Source organism: Panthera uncia (genome assembly GCF_023721935.1).
Source record: "Panthera uncia isolate 11264 chromosome A3 unlocalized genomic scaffold, Puncia_PCG_1.0 HiC_scaffold_12, whole genome shotgun sequence".
In the NCBI taxonomy this organism is placed as follows: Eukaryota; Metazoa; Chordata; class Mammalia; order Carnivora; family Felidae; genus Panthera; species Panthera uncia.
In genome coordinates this window covers 13,761,922-13,786,810 of record NW_026057579.1, presented here as the reverse complement: position 1 = coordinate 13,786,810, position 24,889 = coordinate 13,761,922, and the positions used below count along the sequence as shown (strand labels likewise).

At 39.7% G+C, this 24,889-nt stretch overlaps 1 protein-coding gene across 7 annotated transcripts in view; it reads left to right on the top strand.

Moving 5' to 3' along the window:
- LTBP1 (latent transforming growth factor beta binding protein 1) overlaps positions 1 to 24,889 on the top strand; it is a 402,262-nt gene that overhangs the window by 112,608 nt on the left and 264,765 nt on the right. The window lies entirely within an intron of this gene.

Genomic DNA, 24,889 nt, shown 5'->3' with positions numbered 1-24,889 from the left:
CTCAAAGTAGTTTCTGTCAGTATTGGATTTTTTTCATCAACATATTTAAATATCTTAAAAAGTTATTTGCTTCCCAAACAGTAGAATAAACTTATAATCACTGCTTAGCTTAGCAAACGTTATTATTTGTTACAGTCACAAAAGACTGAAACTTGTTAAAAGTTTGATTAAGTTACATTTGATCAAAGTGCCTTTAATCAACTTGGTGATGTTGATTGAACTGAAATTTAATTGACCGCATGTGCTTCATGTGTTGATAACAGCCTGCTTTTTAAATCTGAAAGTGTTTTTCTGTTTCCTGGTGGAAGAATATTGTGAATTTCCAAGACAGGAAAAGAAAGTTGGAAAATTTGGGTAATTCCATTGTTTCATTTGCTTTCTCATTTAGATATTGTGCAATGTATCATGTTCGAGGATTGCGTGGAGGGAAAAAAGACGTTGAAGATATTTTTCATTATCATTGTCTTCAAAGTTGACGCTTTTCTCTGGATGTTTCATGACATATCAGTTACTCATTTGGTAGAGTAACAAGAATTGTCTTGGGTGGTATGATATTTCCCCTCAAGGGGTTCTGATGTATGATGAATCTGTTTTCTTGCTTGTGACCCTTGTGTTCAACTCCTGGATGCTGCATCAACTCTAGTTTATTGTGACAAATGGGTGACACTTACTGAGTACTTCGTTTGTTTCAGGTACAGTGCAAAACTCTCCTCACGAAAGACTGTTTTGCCCTCATCACAATGCCTTTAGGTAGCTACTATTATGATTCCCGTTTCAGACATCAGAGGACTGAGGCAAGGTTAACTGACTTATCCACAGTTGTATGACTAGAGGGTGATGGGGCCAGAATAGGCCAAGCCACCCTGCTAATGGTCTTTGCTGTCTTGAAAGGAAGGGTCAGGGTGGTGGTGGTACTTCCAGTGGGATAATAGATAGAAATCTGCCCTTAACTCTCAATTGCAACAATAACAAAGCATTGGTGAAGTGTAACTCGGTACCATTTCATACAGCTTTGCAAGGTCAGGGAAGGTACTTGTTGGCGGAAGAAGTGGGATTCAAAGAGAATTACCTCATGAAGTCAGTTTTGGTCCCTTTTGTTTGCTGTTGGGGCAGAATATGGATGTATAGACACAGTATTAACACGTGTGACCTGAGGAGAAGCCTGCTTGAGTCAGGCTTGTTGTCTTCAGTCTGGACAGACCTCTGCATCCCACATGAGACTCGAGTTGTGCCTAATTACCGTTGAGGATTGCTGCACCACTGGGTAGCAGCCCTTTTATGGAGCCTCCTTGTCTTGGAAGCAGTATGAATTGAGGTTTGCAGTGTGTGCGCGTACATGAGTATGCCTCATGCGTGACTCCTGTTGGCAGTGATGGGGAAGGTGTGGACCGCTCCCTGAACACTTGGTGATAGAACTTGTGTGCTATGGGATTGTAACTAGTTAATTCTTCCTCCTCCTTTCTGGTCTCTGAGCTCCTTCAGGACAGGTACTGTGTTGCTACTGGTATTAACAGAGGCCGTTTGTGTTTCTAGGCTCTGTTGCTTTTCATTGACAAAGGAAGGGAGTCTTAGAACTGCCTGAGGTTGCTCAGCCAGTGGATGGAGGAGCTGGGATCCTCACGCAGGTCTGTCTGATGTGAGCATCTCTGCCCTCATCCCCTCTTGCTTGCATCTTGTCTGAATCTGTTTTTTCATCTTTTTTTTTTTCCTCTTTGCATTTCAGGCACATGGTATTTAATAAATGTTGAATGAATAGTGCCTGTGGATGCTTCTAGGTGGAAGCTAACCATTGCTCTCACCCAAGCATAATACAGGGTAGGAAAACATACAGGACTAAGTGGCGAGAGCCCCGGGTATTGTGAGCCTGACTGGCACCCGAAGGAAGCTCTGTGTTCTCCAGTCTCCGCCCCGTCCATGTCTCCCCAGGTCTGGATTTTTCAGTCTGTCTAGCAGATTCAGTCTAGTTTTTGAATCTGCTTCCAGAGTCCTGGCCGGAAAAGCTTTCCAAACTTTCCTTGATGCTGTTTGGGTGTCGACTTTCAGTGTGATTCTTAATTCTGATGTGCCCTGATCTCCGCCCACCCCTGCACCCTGTTGCTGTGAGAAGGAAGTTGTCATGCCACCCTGAGCTCCCCAGACCCACACTGGCCAGGCGGGGGAGGGGCGTGGGGGAAGGGTGCCTCTAGCTGCGTGACTGTGGACAGAGGTCGTCATTCTCTGTGCGCTCCGTGCACCTCAGGTGTCTCTTCTGTAACATCGTGGACTTGAAGTGGTCAGTGAACTGTTTCGGTAGTTTTGCACCAGGTGTGTGTGTGTGTGTGTGTGTGTGTGTGTGTGTGTGTGTGTGTTTGAAATTATTCACCTCTTAAACTTACACAAACACAAAAGCATACACATACATAATTTGTTGTGCAATTCTGTGGGATTCAGACTCCCCTCGCCCAAAGCCCGTCCATCAGCCAGTTATCCCATGGAACGGATGGAATCTTTACTGGGTTCTGTCGCTCACAGTGTATGGCATGCCAGGATAATGTGAGGTTTTGGTTTTGTTTTAAGCAAATTTATGGAAAAGATGGTCTTGTATTAGAACTTGAATTTGTAAAATTCATAAACCTTACAGCCTGGGCTTTGAAGCAAAAAAACCAAAAAAACTCCAAAAAAAACCCCAAAAGCAAAAACAAAAGATTTAGTGTTAAAGTGTAGGCTCCTATCTGTTAGGTGTTTGACAGCTCCAGACTTTAAGACTTTGGGATGATTCCTTCTGACTTTTTACTCCATGCTCTCCTCATCTGTGTTATATACAAACAGTGGGACAAATGTGTTTTCCTTAGAGGAATAAATAGTGGAGAGATGTCTCCTGGGTGGAGTTTTAACCTTAGGGGAATGTAAGTAATTTATTGTTAATTTTTGTTTGAGTACTTGATGAAGTATTTGAGGAGCTCCTGGGTGCCACAGGAAAGCTTGAAATCCTCTACTGACATGACTCCTGCTCTCTGCACACAAGAATTACCCCTGAAGAGCCTCCATTCCCACCACCCTAAACTCTCAAACTCTTGTCATTTCTCTCCTGTTTTGTGGGCTGTTTGCTGCCAGTGAATTCTGTTGTTCCTTGTGTCCCCCCACCCCACACACTTTATGGGGCTGCTTTGGAGACCTAGGCTCCTCCTTCCTAGTGGGAAGATTTCACTCACTTCTAATTTCTTACTTCCTTGACTCCTGTCAGGGGCGGAGGGTAGGAAACCTGAGATGTAAGAGAAAGAGACCACCCCACAAGGCATCCAAAGCCTTAGAAGACCACGGGGTACCCACATTCACTCCAGCGACATTCTGTGAAGTGGAACATACCTTTCAACAAACTAGCATTTTGCTCATAAGGTTCTCACTGGTCCCTCATATATTTGAATCAAACCTTTGTTGCATGTGCATGTATTTTCAAAGGGAAATAAGTGAGCAAAATCAAATATTTGGTTTGCGGCAGTTAAGGTGGTTAAATGCAAACGTTTTTGGCTTGCCCGTCTTTCCCCTCCATATTCTTCTGCTCCTGCTCTCCCCCCTATTCAGGGAGATAGACTGTTGCTTAAGGACTCTGGGATTTTATTTACTGCCTGGTGGAAACAGTTGGGAGGGGGAAAAAAGGCAGAACAATCCAAGTATTTTGAAACAGTTTCTTGGCAGTTTTTTTTTTTTTTTTTTTTGGGCTAAGATAGGCCTGCTGAAAATATTTTTTAAAAAATGTTTTACCTTCGTGGGCTCTGTGTTTGCCAGTGTAAATGTTTCCAAATTGTTCTCTTGATTTCTTTCTTAAGAACCCAGGCAACTGGTATAAATGCGCACACACACACACAAACACACAGATTCCTTTTGTTCTTTTGGTGTTAAAAATGCACTTATTTCTGTGGAGGAGAAATGATGGTGAAGCAGCAGTTATTGGAAGGCACCTGACAGAAGGCATTGTTACAGTGAAAGCGACAGTGATGGTGATGATCTCATAGGACTTGGCATTTGTGGAAATGAGGGAATCACCAGTCCTTTTTATTTTTTTTGCCATATCACCAAGTTAGGGCTTAGAACCTAGCATCTCCTAGATCCCATGTGGGTAGTTTAATGTGGAACTGAAAGATGTAAAAGAGATTGTCGCAGGATGAGTGGGTTCTGGGGATAAAAGGTAGTGAGGTTACTGATGTAAGTTAATGACCAACAATTTGCAAAGGAGCTTTTACAGTTACTCATATTTACAAGCTATTTGCAGTTATTTTATTGGTGTTTCTGTAAGACAACCGTTCTGGGGTAAGTTTATTTGGCTGTTTGGATTCTTTTAAGATCTAAGAAGGTTAAAGACCTGATCTCACCAAGCAGTAAGAGAGCAAAAATTTGGAGGTTTTGTTGTTCTTCTCCTACAACTTTCTACCTCTGTATCTCCCATATTTGAAAAAAAAAAATTGTTTTGCTTTTTTTTTTTTTTTTTTTTTTTTGCTGGATCTAGGACAAATAGTGGAAGATATTGAGACAAGCAGTTGGCTCTAGACTTGTTTCTGCCATTGTTGAGAGTTAATTTTTTGATTTTGAGTAAGTTAATTCCTCTGGCCCTCAGTTTCCCCATCTGTAGAAGGGCATGATGGGACTCCGTGACATCCAAGTCTCTTTTAGCTGTCTGAATACTGCTTTTCATCAATGAAGTTCTAACTGGCCTTCTTGGAGAATGTAACATACCACACCATTATCACGCGAATCGTAGATTCAGTCTGGGGAATTACATAAAGCCACTTACTATTTTTTTTTTTTAAACGTTTTTTTATTTATTTTTGAGACAGAGACAGAGCATGAACGGGGGAGGGTCACACAGAGAAGGAGACACAGAATCTGAAACAGGCTCCAGGCTCTGAGCTGTCAGCACAGAGCCCGACACGGGGCTCGAACTCACGGACTGTGAGATCATGACCTGAGCCAAAGTCGGACACTGAACCGACCAAGCCACCCAGGCGCCCCTAAAGCCACTTACTATAATTGGCTTGTATTGCTCAGTGAGTACCACATAATCATGTTATTTTATTGTTCAGTGAGTTCAATTTGGCAAATTCCCCAGTTGCCAGAATGTGATGAATCCTGCTGGCCTTGGCAAGCAGACTGCTTTCCTGACTTGCATCGCATGGGATAATAAACCCGGTGGTTTTCTGAGCTAATGTGCGAGGTAATGCTATCTTCCAAATGGGAAAAAAATGGCATCTGTTCTTCTCTCTAAAGAGGACATATTTTTCCCCCCACTTTAAGAATAATTCCATTACCAAACGTAAACATACGTGTGATCATTTCCAAATTGATAGCCTATGCTTTTGTACTAGTGTAGGCAAATGGTTGCTATGAACCTGAAAACTCAGATCTTTATTCCTTACGTAATCTGATTATTTACAAAATAACGGGAAATTTTTCTGTTTTTTTTTTTTTTAAACAAAGCATACCAATATAAAATGTTACTGATCTTGTTGGAAAGAAACATGTTTTTAAAATACAGATGAGAAGGTTTCTCTTCTGGCAGTTTTAATAGTGATAGGCTTTTATTAGGCTAAGCCTCCTGCAGATAACATTTGTAAACTCTAGATAAAATATAAAATCAATTACTTGCAGATACCAAAGAGCAACTGAAAGTAGACAGATTGGACGGGAGTTGATTCTTAAAAGAAGTGAATTGCAGTTGGATAAAGTTAACATTTATAAGTTTTGTTTTTGCCCGATGGCATTTCCCAGTCTGTGTAGAGTGGGGTGGCTGGACTAGAGCAGAAAGTGGCAATTCCTGACTTGCTTTAGGAGACGAATGGCATTTGTGGCTGCCAGAGTGACTGAAAAGTGAGACATATCCAGGGAAGGAGGGAGCCACAGAAGGGGAAGCCCCAACATCTGTATATAAACTCGGCCCAAATTCTTGGCTGATCCATGGGGAGACTCTCCAGTTTCCAGTGAAATGCAAAAACTGGAAAGCTGAAGGAACTGAGTAGTTCCGGGCACTGCACACCATAGGGAAATAGAATTTGGAGTTTGAATCTAGCTGAATAACTTTCTGGCCAGAATTCTTCAGAATAAGATAGTCTCTACACCATAATACTTATAATATCCTTTCCATAATAACAGTCATGAGAAGAAAAGGAAATACGATTCAATCAAGAGAAGAAGCAGTCAGTAGAAAACAACCCCAAGATGACAGAGATGTTGGAATTCATGCACAAGGACTTTCAAAGCTGCTACTGTAAATATTCTCAATTTCAAATGTCCTCATGAGACAACAGATGGGGAGTTTTAATAGAAAAATAGAAAACATAAAAAGTGGAAATAGGATAAAGGTCAAAGATTAAAAGACATTACCCCATCTGGAGAAAACAGAAAAATGATAAAAGAAAAATGGAAAGTCTCAGTACTGTTGGGATCAAAGCAATTAATACATATGTATTTGTAATCTCAGAAGACAAGAACGGAGAGCATGTGGCAGGAAAGACGTTTGAATAAAAAATGCCTCAAGAAAGGTGAATACAAAGAAAACCACACCTAGCCACTTCAAAGTAAAACAGCTGAAAAATCAAAGATAAAGAGATAATCTCAAAAGCAGGTAAAAAGATATATACAGTGGAACAATGATATAAATGATTGGTCACTTTTCATCAGGAACAAGGGAGGTTATCAAATGGTGAACTGTTTTTCATGTGCTGAAAAATCCAATTATCTACTTGGACTTCTGTGTTCAAAGAAAAATCCTTCACAGATGAAGTTGAAATAAAGGTATTTTCAGAAAAATGAAAATGGAGACTGCTTGCTATAGATTGGTATGTCAAAAAATTCTGAAGGAGGTTCTTCTGGCTGAAAGGAAATGACACCAGATGGGCACTGAGTATAATATCATGGGGGTTTATTACATATATAGATGTTAAATTCTTCTCTTTTTACATATGTTACAAGTGCTGTCAAGATTTCAAAGGTAGCGAGATCCATGAAGTTTATTTTTACAAGGATGAAAGAGTCACTGATGGCAATTTCATGGTGCTCTTACTTTTCAGAGTTTTTTAAATATGTTGTATAGTCACAGGATCATGCTCACAAGATTGTTTGGGAGCAGGCATTTAGAAGATGATATGAAAGTCAAATTAAGAAAGAGAAGAAAGTGGTGATAGTGTGTATAGATTGATCATATATTAAAAGGACAGGAAGCAGCTGCAGGAGCGGATTTTAAAAATTTTTAATTTTTTCAAAGAACCAGCTCCTGGTTTCATTGATCTGTTCGATTGTACTTGTGATGAGCACCGGGTGATGTACGGAAGTGTTGAATCAGTGTGATGTGTACCTGAAACTGATATTACATGTGTAGTAACTAACTGGGATTTAAATAAAAACAAAAAAGTTAACTTCTGAAAATTACATTTTATAACTTGGTGACTCTGAGAGGGTAGGAGGGTGAGAGGAAAGTGCTGATAACCCAGTCCTAGTGGAAGCAATGGCCAGAGCTAATCTATATGTCCATAGATTCTGCAGATTTATGATTCTTTGCAATCTGTAAGTACGGAGGTGATCAAAATCTGTCTGATGGAGTTTTGATGTTAAAAATTATCCCCACTTTAACAGTACCCAATACAGAGGACAGATATGTTTCTTTCCTTTTTTTTTTTTTTTAAATTTTGAGAGAGGCAGAGAGAGAGAGAGAGGAGAGAGAGAGTCCAAAGCAGGCTCTGTGCTGTCAGCACAGAGCCCAACATGGGGCTCGATCTCACAACTGTGACATCACCATCTGAGCCAAAATCAAGAGCCAGAGGCTTAACCGACTGAGCCACCTAGGCACCCCAACCTTCTATGTTTCTTTATGCCCATAGAGTCATGTGTAGCTTTTTTTTATTGCTTAATAAACAATAGGGATATAATACATAAATGTTTCTGAATCTTGATCTTCTTAAGAGAGATCATAGAAACTCTTCCATAACATGGATATAAGTTCTTTTAATGGTTATAATATTCCATGTTATTAATGTGCTGATTTATTAGACTGTTCAACTAATGGGCAGTTTGTTTCTAGTATTTTTTTTTTTTTGCTATTTTTCTTTATTTATGATTCAGTAAACATGTTAAGTATATCCTTACATAGTAGGTTTTTATTTCCTTTAAGTAAATCATAAAGAATGTGATTACTAGGTCACTGGGAATGTTCTTTTCTTTTTTTTTCCTGGTTCTTCTGAGCTCTCTCATACGATTCAGGCATTTTTAGATGATGAAGGAATGTTCATTTTGAATTTAGGTTCTTCTAGATTGATTCCCAAATTCTGTTACAATTCATATTTCTACCAGTGATGTGCAGAGTATCCTCTTCCCACTTTATAGTCCTGTCAGCAGGAATTTATTGGCCTGTCAGCAGCCAAGTAGATGTCAAAAGCAATTTTAAGTTTATATCACTGGTGTGGTTGGGATGCCACAATGTTTTAGATTCACTCTTCAGTAAATTGCCTGTTCATGTCCTTTGTCCATTTTCCTCCTGGCTTTTGTTTCGTTCCTGTTGGGACAAATTTGTTTTGTCATTACTTTAAAAGAGACTTGTGCATCTAATACCCTTATTTTATATGTGCGTTGCAGATAACTTTTTCTGATCATGTATTTAATAACTTTATAAAAGTGTCTTTTTTATATACAAACGAATTTTATTTTATAAACCCAAAGTCAAATTTGAGTTACTGGCTTACAATTTCCAATGGAAAATGAGGCAGCTACTTCAGAGCAAAGCTCTCGTAGTGTATACAGGAGCTGGAGAGGTACTTCCTTCACCACATTCTCTGAATAGACCTAACCAAGCCAAGCCTTCAGTTGGATACCTACCAACTGAAGTTTAGGAGTTCTTTTGTCCCAGCACAGGAAGATCCATTGTGGCATGATTTACTTGGTGGGATTTTGCTGCTTCTCATGTACTGTCGTACTCTCCAGACATGTTGAAATAGTCATATATATATTTTTTTTCACCAGGTATATTGGCTTTAGGAGAAAAACCACAACATTTCCAACAGTGTGGATCTTGCAGGTCCTGTAGGGCAGTGGATATTTTGTTTCAGCTGGATCAAGCCCTAAAAGAGGATTGGAACAGATGTTTGAATTTGGTTAAATGCTTTCAATATTTATTACTTAGGTGACCTAGTTTAGCAGCAATTGTAATAGAAAAAAACAAGGCCATTTGGGGAAAACAGAATTTATTGCATTCACCTTAAAAATTGAAAGAATTTTCTTTTTTATGTAACTTGAATGGGGAAATAAAACCTCGAGAGATTCTCATCCTAGTTGAACAGATACCTAAATGCATACTACGTTAAAAACAAATATATCCCATATGAAATAGTTCTTAATGTGACTAGAGAACAGTTTTGGAATTAAAGTTGTTGATGTGTTTATAACTGAATTTCAGAGCTGGGGGACTTGGGAGGTTGACTCCTAGATCCCTCTGTTTTATGGATGAGGAAACCGAGACAGGACCCTGATTGACTCTTGGCTCGCAGAGATTCAGTGGCACAGGCAGAAGTATGATTTTAATTTCCCAAATCTGATTCAGTGCTGTTGATCCATCCTCCATCTTAAACACTGAGGTGAGCTCTTGGATCCTTGTACCCATTGTATCCATCCTTGACACTCTCTAGATGCCTATCAGAGCTCAACGTAAGGAAGATGTTGGTTAGGAAGGGGGGAAATAGTGAAAGAACAGTGTTGTTTGACATGTTCCCACTATCTGTTGTGGTTTTCTAGGTTTACAGGTAATGAGAGAGGGAGTGTATGAAGTTAGCATCCGAAACCAAAAACCATGAATGTCTGTTCTTGCTGCCATTAGGGCCCATGACGGAGAGTTGACTAAAGAATTCACATAAATATAACAGATACAAGAATGCTGGGGGGAAGAATTTGGAGAATGAGCTTAATTGGGTATGAAAGGCTTCCCAGGCAAGTGGATGTGGGTATTTCTCATGTCGGGCAAAAGGGATGTTGATTCCTTCATTGCTGTAAAGAGAGGGTCATTGGAGACTATAAGGCGTTAAGGTCTGAAGAGACTGAAATCTCCATGTGGTTCAAGGAGTGGCTATCCAAGTGAAGAGTGTTAAAAAGGAGGGAAAATAGATAGAAGTGATAATATGGGGGATAGAACCATGTCCCTAGTCATGACTATAGAATTAGTGTTTTTTTTCTTTTTAAGGTTATTTATTTACTTTAAGAGAGAGCACATGCACACATGAGTAGGGGAGGGGCAGAGGGGGAGGGAGGAGAGAATCCCCAACTCGGGGCTTGATCTCATGAACTGTGAGATTGTGACCTGACCTGAAATTAAGAGTTAGATGCTCAACCAACCGAGCCACCCAGGCACCTTTAGAATTGGTGTCTTAAATAGTTGGCTAAAAGAAGACAGAACACATACTTGGAATTTGGTGATATGAATAAACCTTACTCTGTATTATCCAGAAATCCTGGAGGTTGGAGGTCAGGGGCTAAGAAACCTGCCTTCTCCCTTTCTCTCTAAAGGAAGTGCTATTTGTGTGTGTGTGTGTGTGTGTGTGTGTGTGTGTTTTAAATGGATCTAGGATCTTTGTTATGTAGATTTTTAAATTGTAAAACAGATAGTAAAATTTACCAGTTCAGTCATTTTAAGTGTGCAGTTCATTAGCATTAATTATGTTCACAGTGTTGTGCAACCATCACCACTGTTTCCAAAACTTCCATTACCCCAAGCCAGAAACTTTATACCTATTAAAGACTTCCATCCCTACCCCTGTTCATTCTGTGACTATAAATTTGCCCATTCTAGGTACCTAATAAAAGTGGAATTGCACAAAATGTGTCCTTTTTTGAAATCTGACTTATTTCACTTAGCATAACATTTTCCAGGTTCATGCACATTATAGCATGTATCAGAACTTAATTCCTTTGAAGAGTTGGATTACATTCCATTGTATGTATTCATCATGATTTGTTTATCCATTCATCTGTCATAGGACATGTCTTGGGTTGGTTTTACCCTTTTGACTTTTATGAATGACGAGTACTTGATTATAATGAATGAACATTGGTGTACAATTACCTGTTTGAGTCCTTGCCTTCAGTTGTTTTGGGTTTACACCTGGGAGCGGAATTGCTAGGTCATACAGTAATTCAGTGTTTAGTACTTTTTTTTTTTTTTTTTTTGAGCAGTGGCCAAACTGTATTTCACAGCAGATCTAGTCCTGGATTTCTTGACTGTTGCAAACTCCTGGAAAGCTTTCCTTTGTGTGAGTGTATCAGTATGAACCTTGACCCTCTGGTTGCTGTGAATGGAACTATATGTTCCAAACTCTTAAAAAAAAAAAAAAAACAAAACTGAAAAAAAAATTCTGAAGTTACTTACAATAAAACTTTGAAACAAATACTGCTTTTCTCTTAACTATACATTTGTGTAATTTCTGAACATGAACTCTAATATTATCGGAGGGGTGAAATTCTGTTTTTGTGCTGTCCTCCTTTTTGGTGGAGGAGAAGGAATCAAACGTCCTTGTGTGTGCATTGGGTACTGTGCTAGGTATTTCCACACATTTCAGAAGAAACCACATTTCGTGTTTGTCTTCACATTAACTTTATGAGGTGCGTATTATTCCCCTTAGATTGCATTGAGGAAGTTGAGGTAATTTTCCTCTTCTTTCCTATGGTAAGTGGTAGAGTCAGGATTTGGTTCCTAAAGTTTGATTTAAAAGACTTGGAGTTGGCAGTCCCCAGTAGGGTAGAAGCCTTAATTTTTGTTTATATTTTGGAGTTTTTTGGGGATTGTATTTAGTTAGGTTTCCTCTGGCCTCTTTCAGTTGAGATAAATGGATGACTGCAATTCCTTTTTAGTTTGTGTTCAGGGACACTGTCCCAAGTAACCAAATATAGTAGCTCATTTTTTGACAAAACCAAGGACTTTAGTTATTAACAATATTTCCTTCCATGGTTACTTGCTAAATAACTTACTCTAGTTCAAGGTTTTGATGATTTTAGTCTTCTGGGTTTTCAGGGCTGTTGAGTAGTTACCTCATTCTTGGCAGACGGGTATCTGTCTCATTAACATGTAGCTTCAATAGTTAACAATAGAAAGAAAGAGAGGATGTGCATTGCTGGAATTTTCTTTTTCGTCCTTTTTTCCTCTTGCTGTTTATCAGTTTCCTTTTCTCTTTTTGTGAGTAAGTAATAATGCTATCTTACCCATATAGTGTTTCTCCTTTTCAGAGTACTTATAAACACGTGATTTGATGCAGGTTTAAAAAAAAATCACAAAAGATTGTTGTAGGATATTTGTATTTTGTAAACTTTTATAGAATAGCTTAATCACAAAAATAATAGAGAAAATAGTATAAAGAAACCTCAAAATATCCCTCCACTAGCTTTCATGCTTAAAACTCAAAGTCATTTGTTTTGTTTATACTCAAATCTGCTTCTTTGCCTCCCTCTGATTATTTTGAAACCAGTCTATAAATGTTTCAGCATGTATCTGTAAGAGATACAGGCTCTTAATAAATTGCCACAAGATGGGGCGCCTGGGTGGCTCAGTCGGTTAAGCGTCCGACTTCGGCTCAGGTCCTGATCTCACAGCTCATGAGTTCGAGCCCTGCGTCAGGCTCTGTGCTGACAGCTCAGGGCCTGGAGCCTGTTTCAGATTCTGTGTCTCCCTCTCTCTCTCTCTGACCCTCCCCCGTTCATGCTCTGTCTCTCTCTGTCTCAAAAGTAAATAAACGTTAAAAACAATTAAAAAAAATAAATAAATAAATTGCCACAAGACTATTAGCCTACCCAAAACAAATAATATCATTAAAAATCCAGGTATCTAAATTTCCTTAAATGTTTCATAAATGCTTAACTTCTTACTTGTTCAAATCAGGATCAAAATAGTGTTCATCCATTCCAACACAGGCTCATATGTCTCAAATCTTTTAATCTCTGAGTACCTTTCCCTTCTTTTTCCTTAAAATTTCTTGCAGAAACTATAGATTTTGCTGGTTTTTACCCCTGTGATATTAACATGTACTCTGTCCTGCTGAATTTCCTGTGAATGTAGATCTAGAGACTTGGTCAGATTTGAGTTTGATTTTTGTTTGCTTTTTTTTTAGTGTTTAGTTTTGAGAGAGTGCACAAGCATGGTGGGGGCAGAGAGAGGGGGACAGAGGATCTGAAGCAGGCTGTGCACTGACAGCAGTGAGCCTGATGTGGGTCTTGAACTAACAAACTGTGAGATCATGACCTGAACCAAAGTTGGACCCTCAACTGACTGAGCCACCCAGATAGCCCGAGTTTGATTTTTTTTTTTTAATGTTTATTTATTTTTGACAGAGACAGACCATGAGTCAGGGAGGGCAGAGAGAGGGAGACACAGAATCCGAAACAGGCTCCAGGCTCTGAGCTGTCAGCACAGAGCCCAACTCAGGGCTCGAACTCATGAACCGTGAGATCATGACATGAGCTGAAGACCATGAAGACACTTAACCGACTGAGCCACCCAGGCGCCTCTCCCCCCTCCCCAAGTTTGATTTTTGATTGGACTAGTTCATGAGTAGGGTCATGCTCTTCCATCAAGGGTTATATGTTGTCTCTCTTTGTGATGTTAGCAGCCATTGATGATCAGAGCCTCCTTTTAATAAGGGGTTGCAAACATTGGTGTTTTAATTCTGTTCCTTTTTTATTTCCTTTCCTCAGTTACTTGGTTGAGATTGTTTGTATAGCAAAGGTGGTGAGTATATTAGGCTTCTCCAGAGGAAAAGACCCAATAAGCTGTGTGTATGTATAATAGAGATTTATTTATGAGGAATTGACATACGTGATTACGGGGGCTGGTGAATCCAGATGTTTGGCGTGGGTCAGCAGGTGTGGACCCAGGAGAATCAGTGGTGCAGATAAAATTCAAAGACCATCTGCTGCTAAGAGTTTGCTTTTAGCCACGGAGGCCTTCAACTTACCCACATTTTGAAGGGCCATCTGTTTACTCAGTGACTTAAGCATTAATCTCATCCAAAAATACCCTCCACGTTGATACATAAAATTACCCTTCACATGAGGGCATAATATAATATACTTGATTCTAGCATTTCATTGAGTAGTTTTGAAATGAGTTGATTAGCATTTTCCAAAGGTGATGTATGATTTTTTTTTAATGAATGGATAAACATATAGTATATGAAATATTTCAAATCATCTCTTTTTCTTACCAGTGCTAAAATTGTTTCATCTTTGGGTAATGAGGGCTTCTTCAAATTGTGGCATTAGTCCTTTGACCTTCTGGGTCTATAGTGATATCACCCTTCCCATTTCTGATAGTGACAATTTGTGTCTTTTTTTGTTTTTTTAAATCCATCTAGCTAGAGTTTTATCGGTTTCACTGATCTCAAAGAAACAGCTTTTGGTCTTAATGATTTCTATTTTTGTGTTTCATTAATTTCTGACCTGCTCTTTATTTCATTTCCTTTGCATTATGAGCTTCATTTTTTTCCTAGTTTCTCTCTATGTGGAAGGTGAGTCATTGATTGGAGACCTTCATTTCTAATACAGGTATTTAGCCCTACAGATTTACTCCTTGATAGTGGTTTAGCAGCATCCCATACGTTGTGTTTCATTTTCCAGTTCAAGATAACGTTTAATTTTCCTTTTGATTTCTTGTTTGATTCTTTGGTTATTTTTTTTTTTTTTTTACAGTTGACAAAAGTTATATATACTTAAGGTCTGTAATGTGATGGTTTTATATGCTCACATGTTGTGAAATAATTATACAGTCAAGCTAATTAACATCTATTAACTCACAAGTTACCTTTTATTATGGTGAGAACACTTGCCATCTTAGGAAATTTAAACCATTAAATACCATAATATTAACTATAGCCACCATGCTGTATGTTAGATTTCCTAGGATTTGTTAATCTTTTTTTTTTAAGTTATTTAAATTCCAGTTAGTTATCATACAATGTAATATTAGTTTCAGGCGTACAACATAGTGATTCAACAGTTCCATGTATGACCCAGTGTGCATCACAGCAAGTACACTCCTTGATCCCCATCACCTATTTCACCCATCCCCCCCACCCACCTTCCCTCTGGTAGCCATCAGTTTGTTCTCTATAGGTAAGTCTGCTTCTTGGTTTGTCTTTCTTTTTTCCCCTCCTGTGATCATTTGTTCTGTTTCTTAAACTCCACATATGAGTGAAATCATAAGGTATTTGTCTTTCTCTGACTGATTTGGCTTAGCATAATTGCTAGCTCCATCCAAGTTGTTGCAAAAGGCAACATTTCATTCTTTTCTATGACAGAGTAATCTTCCATTGTGTGTATATGTATATATATACACACACACACACACATATATATATATATATATATATGTACCACATCTTTTTTTTTTTTTTTAAAGTTTGTTTATTTTGAGAGAGCACAAGCACGGGGTGGGGTGGTGGCAGAGAGAGAGACAGACAGACACTGAGCCTGACATGGGACTTGATCTCGTGACCATGAGATCACTGGCCTGAGCCGAAATGAATGGTTGGATGCTTAACCAACTGAGTCACCCATGTGTCCCTGTACCACATCCTCTTTACCTATTCATTAGTTGATGGACATTTGGGCCCTCTTCATAGTTTGGGTATTGTTGATAATGTTGCTATAAACATCAGGATGTATGTACCCCTTCGAATCTGTATTTTTGTATCCTTTGGGTAAATACCCAGTCATGCAATCGCTAGATTATAGGGTAGTTCTGTTTTTAATTTTTTATGGAACCTCCACACTGTTGTCCACAATGACTGTACCAGTTTACATTTCCACGAACAGTCCAAGAGGGTTCCCCCTTCTCCGCATCCTCACCAACACCTGGTGTTTCTTGGATTTTTAATTTTAGCCATTCTGACAGTTGTGAGGTGATATCTCATTGTAGTTTTGATTTGTATTTCCCTGATGATGAGTGACGTGGAGCATCTTTTCATGTGTCTGTTGTCCATGGGTGTGTCTTCTTTGGAAAAATATTGATTCATGTTTTTTGTCCATTTTTTAATTGGATTTTTTTGGGGTATTGGGTTTGAAGTTCTTTATAGATTTTGGATACTAACCCTTTATCAGATACGTCATTTGCAAATATGTTCTGCCATTGTGTACATTGTCTTTTAGTTTTGGTGATTGTTTCCTTCACTGGGCAGAAGCTTTTTATTTTGATGAAGTCCCAATAGTTTATTTTTGCTTTTGTTTCCCTTGCCTCCAGAGACGTGTCTATTAAGAAGTTGCTGTAGCCGATGTCAAAGAGGTTACTACCTGTGTTCTCTAGGATTTTGACGGTTTCTTGTCTCACGTTTAGGTCTTTAATCCATTTTGAATTTATTTTTGTGTATGGAATAAGAAAGTGGCCCATTTTTATTCTTTTGCATATTACTGTCCAGTTATCCCAGCACCATTTGTTGAAGAGACTGTTTTTTTTTCCCATTGGATATTCTCTCCTGCTTTGTCGAAGATTAATTGACCGTATATAGGTTGTGGGTTCATTTCTGGGTTTTCTATTCTGTTGCGTTGATCTATGTGTTTATTTTTGTGCCAGTAGCATACTGTCTTGATCAGTACAGCTTTGTGATACAACTGTGTCTAATGCCTCCAGCTTTGCTTTTCTTGTTCAAGGTTGCTTTGGCTATTTGGGGTCTTTGGTGGTTCCATTCAAATTTTAGGATTGTTTCTCCTAGTTCTGTGAATCCTTTGGTTATTTTGAAGTTTACAAATCTAGTTTGGTTTTTAGTTTACAAATATGAAGAGGATTTTCCAGAGATCTTTTTGTTACTGATTTCTAATTTAATTTCATGATGGCAGAGAATATAGTTCGTATGAGTCAACTCCTTTAAAAATTACTGACACTTTTTATATGCCCAGATTATGGTCTATCTTGGTAGATACTCTGTATGCACTTGAAAAATATGTGTCCAGCTGTTGTTGGGTGGAGTGTTCTATGAATGTCAATTAGGTTAAGCTGGTTGATAGTGTTGTTTAAGTCTTCTGTATCCTGACTGATTTTCTGTATACTTGTGCTGTCAGTTTTTTAAACGGGTGTTGAAAACAGGAACTAAAACAACAAAGTTATCTGCTTCTCATGGATTTTTTTAAAAATCAGTTTTTGCTTCTCATATTTTGAAGCTCTGTTATCAAGTGCACAGCTGTTTAGGATTCATGTGTCCTCTTGATGAATTGACCCTTTATCCTTATGAAATGATCCTTTTTATCCTTAATAATATTCTTTTCTGTGAAATCTACCCTGCCTAATACTAACAGTCACTCCAACCTCATTCTGATTCCTGTTAACCTGTTAAATCTTTTTCATTCTTTTGTTTTTAACGTGTCTGTCTTCACACTGAAAGTGGGTCTGTTGTAGGCAGCATGTAGTTGGGTCTTGCTTTTTAACCAGTCTGACAACCTCTGACTTTTACTTGAGTTGTTTAGACCATTTACGTTTTCTTCAAGCATTTGGTTTCGACCCACTTCATGTTTTGTTTCCGAAGTGTTGGGATTATTTCATTAAACCTTCCAAGAGGAGGCCTTTTCCTCCCTTCTTAAAGTCTCCTCTTCATTACAGCCCATTGATTATATTTTGTCTCCTCTAGGAACTTGGGATTAGATGAGTTGAGAATTCCTTGGATGTTTTCCTATAGCAGTCATGTTCAGAAGAATATCTCCTAAGCACGGCTGTGTGGAGACACGAGTTGGCTCTCGGGCCAATTGTGAGACACCTCAGGTTAGATGTTTCTTTAGAGCAGATGTGGAGGACCGTTTGGAGAAAGGGCAGATGTAGGGAATCGTAGGTGCAGTGCTCACTTTTGTCTCTTACCCCGACAGTTTGCGTCCAGCCCCTAGCATACATGATCTTCTTAGTATAACTAAACATGGCTGGTTGATTGGACTCCCCTGCCTTAGGAAGCAGTTTGGCAGCTATCTTTCCACGATCTCTTTATGGCACACTCCCTTTCCATGCTAAGCTGTTTACCAAAAAGTTACTTCCATCTGTATGTTGCACTGCTCCTAATGGGGTTCTACTAAATGATTTTTTTTTTATTGTTATCCCATTACATTTTCAGCGATACGCTAACTCCCCTTGCAGATTGCCACCCAGGCAACTTGACTCCAGAGCCCCTTCCCTGGCCTGATGGGGCTTACAGCACACGTGACAAGTCGTGCAGTTTTTACCTTCCCTACACCTTGTCGTTGCCATTTCAATGGGCCATTTAGTCTTTACTCACGTCTACTAAATTTGTTTGATGATAGTAGCATGTGTTGAAAACAGGGTTTTTCAGCTTCGGTACTGTTGACATTTAGGGCCAGATAATTCTTTCTGGTAGAGGACTGTCCTGGGTGTTACAGGATGTTCAGTAGCTCCCTGGCTTCTACCCATGGGATGTGAGCACCTTACCTCTGAATCTTAACATTTGACAATGTCTCCTATATTGCCAAATCACACCCAGTGAAGAACCACTGGCAAAAGAAAATTGGTTCCTAAGCTACTTGGTTGTGCTTTCCATGTTTATTGATGATGACCACCAAGGTTTCCTTAATTTCCACGCATTTTCCATCCCTCTGCAATATCTACCTTCTTTAATTTCATCGTCTCAATCCCCTAATGGTCTGTCCCCACACTTAAATTTTCAGGGTACTCTTTTCTTTCCTCCCATTCTTGGGACTTTGTTTTTGCTTGTTTCCTTTTACTTCAACTGTGTGTATTCTGGAATACCCTGGCTCTCCCTTATCCTGATACCGACAGTCTGTGCTGTCCTTTGATCTCTTCATCAGCAACCTTTTACCTCCTAATTCTTTTTTGGTCTGAAAGTAATTCTGTAGGAGTGGGGTGGCCACAGACTTCAGTCTCCCCTCACATGTGTGTTTTGCTGCCTTGTGACATCTTCCTAGCCGTATGTCTTTTCTTGGACCTTCCCTCTGTGCCTATCATCCTTGAGAACTCTGTAGGAAAGATGTTTCCTCCATCCAGCTGTAGTTGGCACGTCTTATATACTTGAGTGCACTGCCTTTTCTGTGAGTAGCACGCACCCATGCTTTTGAACAGCTTGTCACCCATGCGAGGCACATAGGAGCCCTTGAATTTTGTAACGAGAAACTGGCCCTGAAAGTCTGGAGGTTGACCCTTAGTGGCTTCCTCCTGTAGCTCTGTTTTTTTCCCCTTCTGGTTTCTCTTAGTCTTGATTATAAACCTGAGTACGCTAAACATAGGGGAAAGGCTTGGATTGTGTTAGACTGGCCTTCTGTGGGAAACATTTTATGGCCTGTTGGGGGTTTCCTTCTGTGAGGTCCAGAGTGCTTTCCTTAAGTGGAAAGGGGCTTGTGTTTTGCCAGATTCTCCCACCCATTCCACAGGTCAAATAATGAATTTAGTAGAAATATGGAAAAGCTTAGTCTATACGGGTGCCAAAAATTGCCACTATGAAGGCAGCAGTATAAACAGTATGTGACTAATCCTTTCTTTTAAGGAAAGAAGTTGTATGCAATTGTTTCCTTTCTGCTTATAAAGATAGAGAGGTTTCTACAGATTCAGGTCCTCAGATGGCCAGCCCTGCCTCTAAGCTCCAGCCTGTTTTTCCTGGGCCGTCTTGTCCATGTGTCACGGCCTGCCACCTACCTAATGTATTGCCTGCTGTAGCCACACTCCTGTCACTACTGAACCCACACTGTGGGTGGTGCCAGTGACCTACCCACCCCAGGCGTGGCCTTCCCCAGTTCCTTTCTCTGCCTTTTGTGCTGCAGTTGGCAGGTGGTCCCCTCTCTGTTCCTCCTAGAAACTTTCTTCCATTTATCATTTCTGGACCTATGTTATTCTTGTTTTTCTCCAGTTCCCTCCCTCTCCCCCCCCATTTTCTCTTTATATCCCTACCCCTGAGCATGGATATCCTCCAGACTGTGTGGTTCTGTGTTCCTTTTTCTAAAACATTTTTGCCTTTGAAGAAGTTGGCTCCTCCGAGAACATCACTTTTCCTCATCTTGGAGGCTTTCCCTAATCATCCCTCAGAGACTTGCTCCATAGTCTGTCTCTAATATAACTCTCGTCCTCACTGACTGACCCTTTCTTCCGACTGCCATAACTCAGCCTGCTTCTTTGCTCTTAATTTTCCCCTTGGCCTTGAACAGAAGTACCTGTCCAGTCAACCAGGCTTGAAACCTTCATTATCACTTAATCCTTTTCCTTTTGTCTCCAACTCTTCCACATTTAATCCTCAGGCCCTATTGGTCCTTCTGGTGGTTAGCTCCATCCAGCCATTGCTTCTTGATTTATTCCTTTTAGATGTTGTCTAAATACTTCTTGCTGTAGGAGGTGAAGATTTAGCTTGCTTTACTTTCTCTCTTCTCCCCACCCTTTCTCTCAAAATCATTATTTCATTTGCATAGTTCATGTATATCCCGACAGCATATTTATACTTCTCTTTTCTTGTGTCAGTGTTCTCTATCAAGGTCATGAATGTTATCTGAAGACCCTCCATTTTATAAGGCGAGGGCAGTGGCTCTCCCAGTCTTCCCTCCGTTTCTCCTATTCTTTAAGAATTTTCCTGCCTTCTCTAGCTAATTCTGTACACTAATATCACCACAGTTGGTAACATGGTTGTTTCTGACAGTTACAACATTTGTAATATTCTGTCCATGGATGTACAACTCGATGCTTGGATTTCTCTCTCTGTATGTGTCCTTTGCTTTCATGCATGGTTCTTGAAGGAGAGTATTCCTAGCATCAGATATGAATGTATTCTCCCGTTTTTCTTTCTACCAATTGCATTTATACCATATAGTCAGGTGTCTCCAAAATTGCAATCCTGTTTTCCATTCTCGTGGTTCCTTCCCTCCACCCAGCACCCCCACCGCACCCTGGGATCATTCTGGAACTCCCTGTTTTCTGGGTTGCCCAGCAAGCTCCTTTTTAGGGGGAGAAATAGGAGACCAGTGTTTGAGCTAGGGGAAGCCAGAATCCAGAACGAGAAGGTCTTACTCTGGGAGTGAGGGGCGGAGTAAGTTTTGTGGTTTACACCACATAGTTCCATTCTTTTAGATGAAAATACTCATATATTTTTTTTTTTCCCTGAGAAGAGTAGAAATGTGACTCAGGCGCTCTGTTTGCTAGAGTTGGGGAACAGTTGACTTTATATACAGATTTCTAGTGAAGACACCAGGGTACAGCCCTACTTTTTAAAATCACCCTTTGCTTTACTTGGTTTCGGGTCCAGAGATCCTCTGTGTTTCCTTGCGAAGATTGCTTCCTTTGTGCCTGTGCCGTCACACAGTGGTTCTTGAGCAGTGCCCTTACACCTACTGGTTGCAAGCCATTAGGGTGTCACAAAGTCATGAAATCAATGTAGTGGTTCAAAAAATAGATTGGAGGACAAAATATCAGTATTCTACACATGGTAAGGGTAAATATTTTATAAGGTTGTTTTAGTTACATAAAAGCACAATCCCTGTGTAGATGTGTATGGTCTCTAAGTAAAATGTTCTTCTTACTACACGTTGAACTACATGCTGCTACAACAGGCAGTGTTTCTCATCCCACTTTGAATCCCACAGATTTGTTGAAATATCTCGTGTGTTTATTAATGGGTGACACGGACCATATTTAGTACCCTGTGTGGCACAGGTATTGATTAATCAGAAGGGATGCTGGAACAGACACGCAGAGATCCATTTCTGCTGAATGTTAACTCCTTATTTACAGGATTGAAGGGATGTCTTGTGGGGGCCTGGTGGAGGGAGTAGGGAGGGGTGCTAAGGGTCTTGGGATAGTAGGTATCTATCAGAAGAGAATATTTCAATATTTTAGTGACTAGTGTAGCTGTACTATTGTGTAACAGCCACATGTCAACTCTAGATTTAAATATTTCCTTTTTTTTTTTAACGTTTATTTATTTTTGAGGGGAGGAGGGGCAGAAAGAGAGGGAGACACGGAATCGGAAGCAGGCTCTAGGCTCCAAGCTGTCAGTACAGAGTCCGATGCAGAGCTTGAACTCACGAACCGTGAGATCATGACCTGAGCCAAAGTCAGACACTTAACGGACTGAGCTATCTAGGTGCCCTGAATCTTTTCTTTTCTTTCTTTTTTTTTTATTCCTTATAATTTTAAGGGCATCTTTGGAGGAAGATAAGATAGATACCTAAAAACCATTTTTTTTCTTAAAAACCATTTGAGCCAGAGATCCTGTAGTTTTCATTTTTAGTTTTCTCAAATATTTTAGTATTCTCTTAGAAAAATTGTAATGCTCTGACAAATTTGATGTTCACTAGTGATAGTTAAGCTCTCCCCCTCCCCCTCGGAGGAGGGAAGGAAAGAATGGAAAATATCTCAACTGAAATGAAGGGAGAAAGATTATTCCTGAAATACTTGGGTAAAAAAAGGAGAGTTAAAGAGAATATGTATTTGTAGGGCTTAGAAGTGGTCCAGAGTGGAAATAACTGAGTGATGAAATTAGAGGGGAAAGTGAACATGAACTGCAAAGGAGGAAGAAGGGAAGAGAGAAAAAGATGGCAATCGTGTATTTGTGAAGTGAGCGCACAGTTTTCTCTGTTCTCCCCACATGGTATCACTGTCCATGGCTTTGCTTCCTTCTCCGTGAGGCTGTCGTGCAGAGTGGCTTCAGTCTCTTCTTGTGTGTTTACACACTTGCACTGGGAAAGAGGAAAGGAGCTGGAAAATGGGGAAGCACGGTTCAGGGGTAGCTCCATATTTGCAATTTGTGAATGGTGAATACTTACAATGTAGTCAGACTTAACTACCATTACTCATTTCCTTAAGTCAGTGATGGCTGAGGGTTGTTGCTCAAGTTCTAGACCCGGTAAGCTCATCTTATTTGTTTATTCTGTACTTTCCAGTTAGGTTTAGAGAAAAGGAGCCCGTATATAAGCTCTCAGCTTCTTTCTTGCTGATTTCTTGCCGCCTCTCACTTCCTTGATTCAGAGGGGAGAGAAGGGAGGAACTCCACTAGAAGGCAGACCCCAGTCGTACCTAGCTGGCAGTGGTCGCAGCTGGAATGCTAGGCTGTCCTCTTCTGAATAGGAGCAAGCCTGTACTTTTGCCAGCAGGTGTCAACAGTGTAGTGACAGGATGACAGCACAGCTGGGGAGTGGGTTGCCCCGGAGATGAGAAGAAGGGCTTCCCCTTTTCTTGAGGCTGATAGAGTAGACTTGTGGTTCTTACCATTCACCACCAGATGTGTCCAGCTGTTATACTTTCTACTGTATTCCAACCAAACATACTTCAAGTTCAGACCAACACTTACATCATCAAAACAAAAGTGTTTACAACATTAAGCCTTACTTAGGCTTTTAGTAACTTAAGTCATTAGTCTGGTGATAGAGGGAGCGCCCTTCCATGGAGTTGTGTCTGGGAAAACTAAGGTCCAAAGTGGATTTTCCTAGGCTTTCCTGCAACTCTGAGGTTTAAAGTGGTGGATAGAGATCACTGACTAGGTAAGAGGGAAGCATCGTTAATCCCAGCCTCTTCCTTCCTTTCTCATGGTTGCCTTGTCCCACAGAATACCTCATTCATTGTTAGACTCAAATAGACCGACTTTATTCAAGACTGTTACTGCTTTTGACAAGACACTGTGTAGTGGTGTTTTTGGTGTCTTGACAACTGACCTTACGTACTCACCTGTCACAATGTCATTTCTTTTTCTTGTTTAGTACAGTCCCTTATTAGGGAGAGTCTTTGGGGTTTGGGGGTACCTTATCAGTGTGATTATATCCCAGGCAACCATTACCTAAGTTAGAGTATCATAGTTTAGAAATATTTTGTTTGGTGTAGGCGGCTTTAATATGCCCCAGGTGATAAAATTCAAGATGACATCAGAGATGTCTCCTTCCAAAGACTCCGTTTGCTGCTACAGTGCTCTGATCCCAGCAGTTTTGGTACAATTAAGCATTTTCTGGAATGAGTTGGTGTATCTTCTTTACATTGTCTGATTATTTATTAGTCTTACTTAGCTAATGATTTTAGTTCTGTCCTTCAGGGAATTATCAAACGTGGGCAAAGACTTGTTATTTTAAAGTTTACATTACATGCTGAATGATATTCCATTGTGTATATACACCACATCTTCTTTATCCATTCATCTGTCGATGGGCACTTGGTCTGTTTCCATAATTTGGCTGTTGTAAATAATGCTGCTATAAACATAGGGGTGCGTGTATCCCTTTGAATTAGTGTTTTTATATTTTTTGGATAAAATTCTCAGAACCAATGTAACACTGTATGTTAACTATACTGGAATTTAAATTAAAAAAACTACTTAAAAAAAGCACAGTTTCCATTACATGCAACAAAAGAGAACTGCCATAGAAAACGGTCAGACCAGAGGGTGAATACACAGTAATTGTGTTCGGGAGTCCTTGGAGTTCTTCACGTGGGGTCTTGAAGAAATAAGATTGTGATCCGTTATTCTTACCATTGTTCCCCTTCTTAGGAGTGAATAATTACAACACATTTAACCTGAATAGTATAGTTTTAATTGTTAAGAGATACAGCATAAAAAATTTAAAGGTTAACTAGAAAAAGTTGAATGTGTTTCTTACCATAATTACAATTTCAAAAGATAATTCAAAATTTTCCCAGTTTTTGTGTGTTCCGACTTTTTTTACAAGCATTTTTTTCTTTGGCCTGTCTGACAGTGATTCTGTGGTTACAGCTCAGGAAGGTGAGGCCCGAAGAGATTGACCTTCTCTTCTTCTGTCATTAGGAAGGTCCCACTGGTTACTCTACAGGCTCTGATTGTTGACAGTTAATTTTGCGTGACTGATCAAGCCCGGGACTTCTTGCATAATCCTCTTTCTGTATTTTCTTCCTCCTTTCCTTTCCTTGCATTTCCAATACTGCCTACTTATCAGTATATGGAAAATACACTTT